Below are 13,362 nucleotides of genomic sequence, written 5' to 3' on the forward strand. Positions count from 1 at the left end.
TTATGGATTATTCCATCCCTCACAGTCAGTTATAGACGATCTTGAAGAAGTTGATGACTATGCTAGTGACAATCTTGTGCAGCTATTAACATTGATAACACAGATGATTCTGAGTAATACAAAAATGAAAATGACCCTGTTGTAGGCATGAATTTACTAAATATTTACAATGCATATTTGAGACCTAAAATTTTTGAAAGGGTAAACACTCTTCTAATGCCCATCCCCAAGTAAGCATGTGGGGACAATGGCCTGTTGTAATTGCTGACCCACTGATGATCCTCAACTTGTGACGCCACAGTTTAATGAAATTACATCTCTAAATTCTAATTCGATCATCAATCCAGGTTCATAGACATGCATGGTAAGTTTTATCACAATAATACGAGGCGTGTTCAGAATGTAGTACGGTTTCATTCTACTGCCGCTGTAGCGCTGCAATCGGTGTTCTGCGCATGCGCACTAGTCGTCCCTGTTCACTGGCTATCAGCTCATGCCATTTTAGTTGTTCTATGTTGTGTTTTCATTTTTCTCTGAACATTTAAAATGTTTAAGATAATTAGTGATCCCGCCGATTGTGAGAATCGTTCTGTAATTAGATTTTTGAACGCAAGGAATGTGAACCCGGGTGAAATTTATCGTCAACTTTGAAATGTTTACGGGGATGACGTGACGAGTGTAGGAATGGTGAGAAAGTGGGCTAGAATGTTCAAAGGCGATGGAACAAATGTGCATGATGAGAATCGGAGCGATCAGCCTTCTTTTGTCACCGATGATCTGGTTAGGGCAGTTGACGAAAAAATCCAAGAGAACAGATATTTCACTATGATAACGCTATCTGACAATTGCCAACAAATTTCACACAATTTTCTGTATGAAATTGTTACGGGGTACGGTCGTCGCAAGCTGTGTTCCCGATGGGTTCCAAAAATGCTCACTGACGTGCACAAAACCAAGAGACTCGGAAGTACTTTGACTTTTCTTATACAGTACAGTGATGATGGTGAGGATTTTTTAAACAAAATTGTGTGATGAAACTTGGGTCCGTCATGTCACACCAGAATCTAACAGCAGTCAATGGAGTGGCAACACGTGCAGTCTCCGAGGAAATAAAAATTCAAGATGACAATGTCTGCAAACAAAAATTGTGTGCACTGTCTTTTGGGATCAGAAAGGTGTTTTGCTGATTGATTTTCTCTCAAGAGGTGAAACCCTTAATGCGGCCATGTATTGCAAAACCTTAAGAAAACCAAAGCAGGCAATTAAAAAAAAAAACAGAGAGGAATGCTCAGTAACGGAATTGTGTTGCTCCATGATAATGCTTAGCCCCATACCACTGGTGACACTCAAACGTTGGTTCAACAATTTCGTTGGGAGCAGTTCGATTACTCTTTACAGTCTGGACTTGGCACCATCTGACTACCACTTCTTCCTGCACATGAAGCGCGAGCTAGGCGGCCAACGCTCTGAAACCGACGATGAAATGAATACTGCCGTGGAGTTGTGGCTACATTTGTTGGCGGGAACCTTTTACAAAGGGGTAATAGACAAATTAATCACCTGCTATGACAAGTGTTTGAAAATCGGTGGAAACTAAGTCGAAATATAATTTAAAGTTTTAGCTTTCATGTGGAAATACAATTGTGTAAAAAAATTTTATTGTTTGTTTTTTTTTATGATGGTACTTACTTTTTGAACACGCTTCGTATTTTTTTAGTATTCTGTGATCCCTGTAGGCAAACGTTTCACAGTAAATATCTTGTACTATTTTTCAACATAGTTTCCACTATTGTTCAGACACACGTTATAGTGGGTGACCAGGTTATCTAACCCTTCCGTAAAGAAACATTCTGCCAATGAAGACATCCATATCTTCACTTTGTTTTGTGCATCATCATAACATTCAAAGTGTTTGAGTACAGGGATGAGAAATAGTCAGAGAGTTCTAGGTCTAGGCTGTATGGAAGGTCAATGAACTGTACTATTCAATTAGCCCTAGAGCATATTTGGTGGAACACAGCTAGTAATAACCTAAGTGGTCGGTTACAATCTTATCCATAACAGTTGTTGAAACTTGAATGTTCTCTTTCATTCTCCTAATGAAATCATCACATTCACAATAACGGCCTCCCACTTCGTAGTTCGATGTGGACATAACAATTTTCCATGCTGCCTTGAACACATTAACCAGTTTTGCACCACTTTGTAACCCATATCACATGTTTGTGAATGAAGAGCTCTTCTTATCAGAAAAAAGCTATTGTAAAAGAAATACACAATCGCCCAATAATTTTATGTATTCAACAAACCTTGAATAATGGTCCATTTTATAAAGAAATAAGAAAGGTATTTAGAAAAGATGTGGACTTGAACATACCTTTTTCACAATGAATAGGATAAGTAATTTACTTGGTAACCTGAAAGACAAAATTTTAGAGGAAAATAAAAGTGGAATTTACAAAATTAACTGTGAAAGACAGAAAATTTATATTGGTCAGACTAAAGGAATTAAATAAGATTTAAAGAACATGAAAGAAGTTATAAATACGGGCAAACTGAAAATTCAGCTATTGCCAAACATGCGTTAGAATCCAATCACATCCTTATATAAATTTTTAAAAAACATTAAGAAAGTATCAAGCAATGATCTTGGTCAGATTAAAAATTCACCTTTCTTTTAAACAATATTACACAATTCTTTTTGATTCAAACTTTTTTATTCATATTTATTGTACTTTTATTGATACAGATATTGTGCAAAGTTTTATTTAGCTAATAAGTTTTTTTAAACTGTTGAGGAGTACTGACAGCTATAATCGTCAACCTACCTAGGTCTATTAGAGTAAGCAAAATTATCATTATTGGACTCCAAAAAGTAAAGAACTCTTAATAGTTGTATTCATTCAAAATGTATTAAATGTTACAAAAGACTAAAAATAATGCCTTATTTGCAGCATCCAGGCGTTAAATTGTACATTTTTTTAGACTTTTTTGGAAGCATTATAATTTTTTAAACATGCTAATTTATAATTGGTGCACTCATAAGCAGTTTCGTTTCTTTGATTATATAAACAGAAGAAGGTTACAGTCATCATTACTGTGTTGGAATCAAACGGCAATAACAGTCAGTACTCTTTTGGAAACAGATTCAGCTACTCCTCAACAGGTTAAATTGTAAGAATATTTATATTGCTTAAATTTTACAAATTCACACCTCATAATGGCATCTTTGATTTTGAAAGGCTTCCTACAGTAATTTAAAATTATTGGACGAATGTGTATTTCTGTTAAGGTAATACACATACAGTTGGTAGCGAGTTAGTACAATACAATAGCGAGCACCAATACAAGTGTAGTTGCTGGGGAACCCGCAGACTGCGCAGAAGTGTCTGTCCGGGAACTGTGAAGGGATTGCCTGCGCAGACATGTAGTTGGGTGGGTCGGGATGGTATGTGCGGTCTTCCTCTACTAACTGTATTAGTGTTTTTCTGAACCTGTTGACGTCAAAAGCAATATATATTGGTACTGATTTTTAAAACGCAGAGAAAAGTTACAATACACATGCAAAAAATTCAATATGTGAATAGAATTTCAGAGATACAGTGAGGTTTACGGCCATCTTGATTTTAGCTCTCAAGAACAATTTTAAACTTCTAACACTTAAAACCTTATTTCTAAGCTAAATACAGGAACACTACATTTCGATACCTACAATCTGATTTCTTCTTCAGGTAGATAAATAACCCTACACTTAAAACCAAGCAATAATTCTGTAATGTTTATCAAGAAAATCTGTCAATTTTTTGGGATAATAATGGTTCAGTATAAAATTCCTCTGTCCATATACCTTCATATATGGACAGAGTCACATCTGAAATACATATAATGAGGTTACTTTGCTCTATTCGTTTTTAAAACTTTTGTCGGATCCTTTAATACTCCCTTGTATTGATTTATTAGTATATGGCTACAAGAAGATCGATGATGCTGGTGTGACATTAGCTCAGTAAAATTTTACACAATTTTGCTTTTTATACACAAACCGCACATTATTTACTAGGATTTAGCACTAATTCAAATCAACACCAAAAATAATTTAAACAAATGGTTTTTACACCACTTAATTGCTATTATTTATTATCTGATTTATTAATATACGTACATGTTCTGTACATATTGTACAATTATTCTTAAAAGTTACATAAATGTTAGAATCAGAAGAAACATTCATTTATTAAACAGATATTGCATTTTTTGTCCTATTTCTCGTACGTGTTGATAATTAAACCTTAATTTTTTAAACTTTGTGTTTGTTTATTGTTGGCCTATTTTCATCATTCTCTTGAGAATTAAAATCTCAACAAGTTTTGGTTAAAAAGTTTGTATGTTTATTACCCATTTAATAAAGTGAGTGTACTTTAAATGTAAATAATGCATGTGTTTTGAGACCAAATTTTGCATATTTTGTCTGATATTTTGGATATGGGTGGTCTTACAGGCCTAGGACATATTTTATTCAATTTTTCAGTTCATTTGACATAGAATCCGATAAGTTTAACACCTAACTTTACGCCATAAAAACACCAGTTTTGCTTTATTTCTGTCCTTTCCCAGAAGATCGGATGAAATCTTTTGCTAGCCGTAGTTTGCTAACAAAATGTTTCCGGACATATGTTTATATGAACTTTTTTCATTATTTTGATGAGAGGAAACCACCTGAGAAGTTTGCCAGTTTACTCATGGGACACCCTGTATAAGTCACATAATGACTGGTGGAGGAGTTTAGTACAAACTAAACGACCATAGCTTGCATCCCTCCCCCTACTTTTTATTCTGGGGATTCCTATGTCGAAATAGCACAGTAGTTGAGTGTTTTGAAATAGCAGTCATTAAAACACCACATACACATGAGAAATGTGTGTTCCTCCAGTGAAAAACTTGTATAGTAAAATGTGATCGTGGATAGAAAATACGGTTTTTACACTGTTCAAATTAGCTGTTTTACTGTCCATTTTCTCTTAAATCGTAGTTTCTATTAGATGATAAATGTATAGAAATAATAGTAGGTTTTGAATTTTTTGATACTTTATTGTTAACTATTTCAAGAGATTATACACACAATGTAAGAGCCTTAGTATTCCCCAATACCAACTGAAGAATTTCTTGTAGCTGTTGATCCGTCCATCCAATTGCCACTGGACATGATGCTTTCTAATACATGTTAAAATCCATTCAGCATTGTTCGTAGCTGTGGTAGCTTCCCTGAAAATCTTTTGATTGTTAGGACTACTTTCATTACTAAGAAGTACGACTCGTGTTCTGCCAGCTGGATCTTGACCCATCAGCATCACATCATTGGTCATACAGCATTTCTATAAGAAGCTCAGTGCTTTCAAGTATTGCTTTCACAATATTGCTGTGTTAAGAAAATCAGCTTTATCATGTAAAATGGCATTAGCAAAAGGGCTAACCTTTAATCCAGATAGAACATGTTGTGATGTCTATCAAGATCTTTGTAGACAGAAAAATTTTAGTAGTTGAGTTTAGTCTCCTACACTGGCTGAGAATGTACTCAGATGAAGATCAAGAGCTTGCTCTTTCTTCGAGCATGTTCTCAGCCAGTGAAGGAAACTAAACTCAACTACTTAAATCCAGAATGTACCTTAAAGGCCAGCTAATTACAGTGTTTTGTGTCTTGTCCCTTGGGACAAACTTAAGAAATTCAAAGGGAGTTACAACATGTTAACCTTAGGAAAAAGAGTCATTATTTTCTAGATGTCCTTCATGGTAGGTGGCATCCATCATTGCTTAAAAAATGTTGCTTTCTTTTTTCTTTCTAATCTTTATCATAGTTTTGTCATGTTTGGTAAAGTAACATTGGAAAAGTTGAGATCACTGTTGTTCTATACACTTCATTTCCACAACAACTGCAACTGCCAAAAGACCTAGCAATGTTATTTCTTTCCATTATTAAGCTTGATAGGAGTCCCAACCAGGCCTTTACTATTAATAGATAAACTCTAACAAGGCCGTTTTTAACCTCTCTAGTGCCCTAGGCACTCAAAAAATTGTGCTCCTTATACCGGAGGGTCTGGGGTTTATGGATTACTAAATAGTTAATACAAATTTTAGATGATCCAAAAAACCCAGCAGAGAATTTCCTTTTTTTAGTTCTTGTTTTGCCTGTTATGGTTCTGGAGGGAATTTCCCTTAACTCTCCTTTCCGTTGGCTCTTGTTTTACTCCTTCTTTCCCAGAGTTTTTGGGTTTATTTAAATTACAAAATTGTTAACAGCACATAAACTACTTAAGACTGCCAAAATGTAATAGAGTATGGAAAGCAATTTTAAGAGAGCATTTAAAATTGATTGTCCTAGAATTTTAGATCATTTTTTTATGAAGCCTACACAGAATATAGCTGACATACTCTCTTTAGAAGTAGGCATGTAATAGTAGTGTATGTGACTTGTACTTAGTGGTAATTTAAAATGAACTCAAATTATCGAAAAAAAATTAAGTACTAATACGGATCACCAACAGAAAACACTGCATAACATTCAAGATTCACAGAGCTCCTCAGCGATATACCAAAGTTTTACACAACTTTACAACTGGAAATATATATTTTTTTATATGACTGTTTATTATGTCAAGCTTGAAACAACTGTAGCAGGTCTTTATAACTAGTTAATTAGAGCCATAATTTCATACTATAATAAAGCAGTATTGTCAGACATACATGATGTCACAGGAGCTTAAACATTCAAGTGAAAGTAAAATTCAGTGATGTCGTTCCAGCGGCAACACCCAAATGGAGTGGGTTAATGAATTTTGATAACATCTGGAAGAGAATTTTGGGCAAAGTAAGTTTTACAGTTGTAATAGAGCTTAAACATTCTGGGGCCTATTATATATTGTCACTGACAAAATTGTATTTGACATCATTATTGTCAAGTAATAATAAAGAGAACTAAGTCCTTTCTAGCTAAAGTATTGCAATATGACGACAAAATTGTATAAACTTTGATATCAGATGTAGTTATCATCTTAGGAAAACCAGACAATTGGGCAAACCTTGACAGTGCAACTCATTATCAGATTGTGTTAGCTCATCTAAAGACCTTGAGGACATATATGGATCAATAAATCATAGATATTTAATGAAAAATGTATAAGACTTAGTAGTCTTACAGGTAACAGATTTTACCAGTATTGATAATGTAACTGTAACCATAACAGACAACATTTAGGGATCACTGGCACTTAACATGATTCTTATTCATTATAATGAGCTAATTAACAAATTTTACCAGTATCGATAATGTAACTGTAACCATAACAGACAACATTTAGGGATCACTGGCACTTAAAATGATTCTTATTCATTATAATGAGCTAATTAACAGATTTTACCAGTATCGATAATGTAACTGTAACCATAACAGATAACATTCAGGGATCACTGGCACTTATCATGATTCTTATTCATTATAATGAGCTAATTAACAGATTTTGCCAGTATCGATAATGTAACTGTAACCATAACAGACAACATTTAGGGATCACTGGCACTTAACATGATACTGATTCACCGTGATGAGTTAATTAACAGATTTTACCAGTATCGATAGTGTAACTGTAACCATAACAGATAACATTCAGCAATCACTAGCACTTAATTTGATACTGATTCACTGTGATGAGTTAATTGAGGACACCTTGAAATTCAGACTATAAATATATCTTAACGTCTTCCAGTATTTGCTTTGAGTACAAGAAACCTTTGGTAAATGTGACTAATATAATCTTTACGTATATAATCTGATGAATCCTTGAACATGTACATTTTATAATTGTATCCACTGATGACTAAAGTGTGGCTAATATCAAGATCTCACTTACATCAATACCTAACCACAAACATGAATGAAAATCTGAGATCACTGGAAAACAAATTAATTATATCCTGTTTTGAGTCAAAGATACTGACCAAGTAGTATGTTTTTGGCTTTTAGTTCAACTACCCAAATGTTCTAAACCTGTGTAATCCTTTTATGACTATTGATAATCAACTTAACTGAATCAAGACACCCATCTGCCATTATCAACGTTAATTTTAGTTGTAGTAAGGAATATTGTATTTTAATCTAAGTTTCTAACATTTTAATACGAGTTGATGGTGATCATTGCATGTATGTGCTTAAGGACGAAATATTTATTTTGTAGGAAGAGACCGATTCCCCATTGCCCAAAAAATTAAGATTTGCACAGGGAACTTATCAGGTAAGAGAGAGAGAGAGTCAGTCAGTACATAACTGATAATAAATACAGTGTTCCAAGCAGGATTTGAATCTGTAGTATCTCTTTAACTCAGACTAAATGTCCGATACCTTAGACCATGCAGCCATTAGCTCTCCATAAGTATAAGACTAAAACACATAGAATTTGTCTTGACCTTGATGGTGAAACATTGTTTTTTTAGGGTATTGCTATAAATTGTTGTGGTAGCACCAACATTTTCTGTATAACTTCACCAAACATGGCCTTCAGAACCCATAACTACACTCTGTTTAAAAGTACACGGCTTAAGGAAATGAACTATCCCAAAATAATCCCATACAATTTGAAACTTGGTAGACAAATCTTATAAATATATCGGCTAAGTCCATAGGCCATCTTGGTAAGCAATTTCATTTCAATATGGTGGCCACCCAAACATTAAAATACTTCTCTACTTCGTTCTATAAAGCTGGAGAATAAAAAGTGTTCTGGAATCCTTATATTTCCTAAACATTTTGTTATAAAGAATGTTTTGATATGGTTTTCTTGATATTGAATACATGTAAATGCCATGAGAATAATTTAATAATATTTCAGTTTGTCACAAAATGTACCTGCTTCTTCTGACTGAACCGGAAGAACTATTTATATATATATATATATATATATATATAGCAGTTTGAGGTGGGCAAGATCTCCTCGTGTATATATGTGTTTTTGTTGTTTTAAATATAACAAAATCTCAGAGTTATCTAGTAATTCTTATATTATCACTGGAATATGGAGTGGAGGTAAGATAAAACAAAACAGTGACTTGCACATTTGCTCATAGTGATTTGTATCTCAAGTTGTGATAGTTACACTTTTAACTGTGTTTATTAAAAACTTGGATAGTATAATATAATGATAATAAAATCCTTGGGATAACCTGTAGCTCTTTTAGTGATGCACTTTTAATGTCATCTATGCTTGCAAAGCAACAGCCCTTTAAGGTTCTCTTTATTTCTTGAAATAAAAATAAGACACTTGGAGCCATGTTCCTTGTCCTTGAGGATAGCTTTCTTAATTTACGTCTGTAAGAGGAAAGGAAAGTTTTCTTTGGGCGCTCAATGCACTAAAGAAAGGAGTAAACTACCAGTAGTTAATTAAAAACAATTAATATGTAAATTATATAAATTGTATTTTTGTCACAAGTTCTGTAAATTAATATTCTTCATTGATACAATAGGGTCTACAAACAAGTACACTTGGCACTATCTGTCATGTCTTGACTCTAGTACTGGTTTGTTTCCAATATAAGAGAATTTGGCCATTTCAGATGAAATTAATAAATGTGATTAATCTAGCTATCATCAAATAAGGTGATATCATTTAATTGATATCAATATGTTAATTGCTAATGTTGATAGAGATAGTAAAATTTGGTATATCCCCTACCATGGTTTTGTCAGCTGAAACAATTTTCTCCACATTATCATATGATAACCCAAGGGAAATGGTTCTAAAAGTCAACTAGATAGTACAACCTTTAAAAATGTAGCACAAGTATTTCCCAGCACATGGAATCGAGAGACCAAACACGATCAAAGCTTTTCAAATTTAGATTTTAGTTATTATTTATATATACAGAAAGTGAATTGTGGAATATAACACTTAAGCATATCAGGCCTTCTTCTCCTTGATACTAGGTATAATATATAATTGACACTCCAATTCCAGCATGCATATGATCAGTATTATTATTAGTTGATTATCTTATAAACAATGTACCTACCCATTTTACTATGCTACAATAAATTTATTAACAATGCTCATGTTGATACATCTGGTTCTACATTAGCAACAATATAAATAAGATTATTATGTATTTTAATATTTATAATACAACGATTTTGTTTTTTATTGAATAAAATGATTGAATTGTATTGTGCTTCATCTTGACGACGTGTGTATAAAAGACAAAAAAGGCCCTTAGGGCTCTATCTGTGTATCTTGTGATTAGGCTATAATTGCCACTAAACTTCAGATTAGAGTAAAAGTTCGTCCGCCCTATCTATATAATATACAGCCCCATGTGTAACTCACTCACATATATAAATTTTAACCCACTTCTAAGGGCTAGAAGCGTGAAATTTGGCACGCAGCTGGTTTTTGCCATGTAACCACTGGTAAAAGTCGGAAAATAGGGAATTAACAATTTTAAACTCCTAACAATAAAATTATTATAAATTTTAGTTGAATTAGTAAAAAAAAAAAAAAAAAAAAAAAAAAAAAAAAAAAAAAAAAAAAAAAAAACAAAATAGGTATGGGCAGAGAGGTGTACGAATACCACAAATTCAGAATGTATAAAAAGGATAAATCACTATTCCCATTTGTCAAAATGTTTTTATACAGCATTGGTACATACATACAGTGAGGCTTAACTTTACTATAGAAATTTTCTACAAAAATAGGTTCAGTTACTTTTTGTTGCATCTCTAATGGTTCAGCTACAAAATGGACTTAAACTCAAAATCTGTAACAGTATATGGTAGTATTTCAATGTTTTTTTTAACTGATATCCTTTGTGGTCTTTAACTATAATTTTCTATGAGACATATACTTCAAAATTTAACAAATATAATCTTTTGGATTATACTTTGATCACCCATGAAATCAATACCTATCAACAAATGCTAAGGCAATTTGAAGTAGAAATATTTAATCTAATATGTTAATGTATTTTGTAATTTCATTGCATTTATTTATTTAATTAAGTCCTCTGTTTTGGTTTGAACCTGGTAAACCCGACCTCTGCATGCGCTATCCCCGCTCTTTTCAACTTCCTTAATTACAACCACTTTTTTTTAGTCACTTTTAATTGAACTCCCTGGCAAAAATAATCTCCGGACTTAACCTATAGCTAAACATTTTTTTTACCTCCGAATTTGGAAACACCATCTCTGGGTCTGGGGCAATTTTACAAGGACAATCTTATGGTCCTTATGGTATGAATAACACCATGAGCTAAATCAAAACTTAGCCTATTCTTATTTCGAAAATCCCTCCGAGCTACGCTCCACTGGTCTAAAGTAACAACAAATTCCATCTTGGTCTCTAAATTTGTGAAATATTAACCCTTTAAGGAGTATGGACGTCGTATGATGTCTTCTTTTGATAGGCTCAAATGAATAATGGATGAAATCGAAACAATTACCAAAAGGAGTAAAAACTAAAATCTTTAAAATCTCTTAAAAAATGTTTATTTACATTTTAAAGCTTAATGAAAAAGGACTAAGTGTTCTACAAGTCAATATTTCATTACTTTTTCAAAATCAAATGTCTTCCTCACTACGGCAGACTCAATCAATATTGGTTGCTATTGGACAACAGTAACAAACTAAATGGTTGGTCAACAAATATGTCACTATCACAAGATAAATATGGCCACAGTATGCAGTATACAAGGAATGGCTAGTATAATGTGGCGGCATATTCTGACAGCAAAGCGATGCACGCGCGAACGCGACCTAGAGTCAGGGGCTTCTACCGGGTGTCTACTGCGATCTGGTGGTAAAATCAGATTACAAGTGAATCCGAGCACAAACATGGAAGTTAAGTATGTTGCCGATAGATTGAACCACTTTACAGACAAATATACTTAAAGGCAATCAGTAATAGCAATGCATTTACGATAATACAAAAATTCAGAGGCTAAATGTCATATGACGTCCGTACTCCTTTCGGCCATTATAAGAATATACGTTATATGATGTCCTTACTCATTATGTAGAGTTTACACACACTCCTTAAAGGGTTAATTGAAAGAGCCTGTCAAATGTAATGAACTATTCTCTGTAAAGATTGTTTTGTGACATGACAATCTTATGTTGAATTAGTTAATCCACTATTTTAAATTTGTTTGCATTTATAGTGTATAAATTCTCCATGGAGAACCATTAGTTTTCAAGCTGTTTTTAGATTTCAGCGATTAGGTAAGTCCTCATCTACCTTAGATTAGGTCCTAAAATAAGATGATCAGAGTTTGACTCCCTTTGAAGCAGTCAGGAAGAACTATGCTGAATGAAAATTCGCTGGACTGTTCTTTTGAACAAATGTACCAATTCCAGCTCTTAAATGTTCCAAAATATTTTTCATTTTATATAGAAACAAACACGTAAATAGTGTCATTGTTAATGTACTTTTACTGTATATTTTTAGCAGATATTTAGTGTTAGATATGAAAGACAAAGTTATTATATAACTTTTACTATGAAGTTAAACATTGTTATAAAATATGGAACAAAAAATACTAAGATAGAGTAAATTACATTGACCATAAATATACACTTTTTTACATATTTCTTGATCGTGGTAACACGGCAAACTCAACATTGGCGTTGGACATATAATTACAAAATACATAATTTTGTGTGAAGCCACGGATAACTCGTAATATACAATAATATTAAATAAACGTAAAGAGATTGAAAAGTGTGGAGACTCTATTGAATGATAAAAGTTATGAATGGTTCCATAACTTACTATTAATCTGAAACTATATATATCATAGTTTGGTTAACTATATATAAACACATTAGTGAAAATCAAATTAAAATCTCATGTTAGAATTCTTCTGCTTCAAAATGTGTTTGTCTACATGTGCATATTGTATTTATGTTGTCAAAAATAACAAAAGCTTGTTTCTTGCATATAAACAGTAGGTACCTGTGTCAGTGCTTAAATTGAATTAAAAACCCCACACTCACTGCATGAACACTCAAAAACCTTCTAACAAAAGCACACATATATCCATTTTGATTTTAGGCCTATCCCAAACTGTTTAGGGCAAAAGGTCTTTTAAGGATGATGTTACCTGCAAGGATGATTTCTGGGACTTTAGGTGATAATCTCTCTCATTGGATATCCTGCAAGATGGGTAAATGGAAATTTTACATGATCATTCTGTACTATCTTAAAAGTTTCAGCAGAAGCGATTTTGCACAGTACTGTAAGGGAAGAGGAATTATTAAAAAATGCTTGTGATTCTTTACATGGGCTGTACAAGAGCACAACAGTAAAACGTAAAGTGAACAAAGCTGAA

The sequence above is a fragment of the Homalodisca vitripennis genome, chromosome 3, assembly GCF_021130785.1.
Source record: "Homalodisca vitripennis isolate AUS2020 chromosome 3, UT_GWSS_2.1, whole genome shotgun sequence".
NCBI classification, from domain to species: Eukaryota; Metazoa; Arthropoda; class Insecta; order Hemiptera; family Cicadellidae; genus Homalodisca; species Homalodisca vitripennis.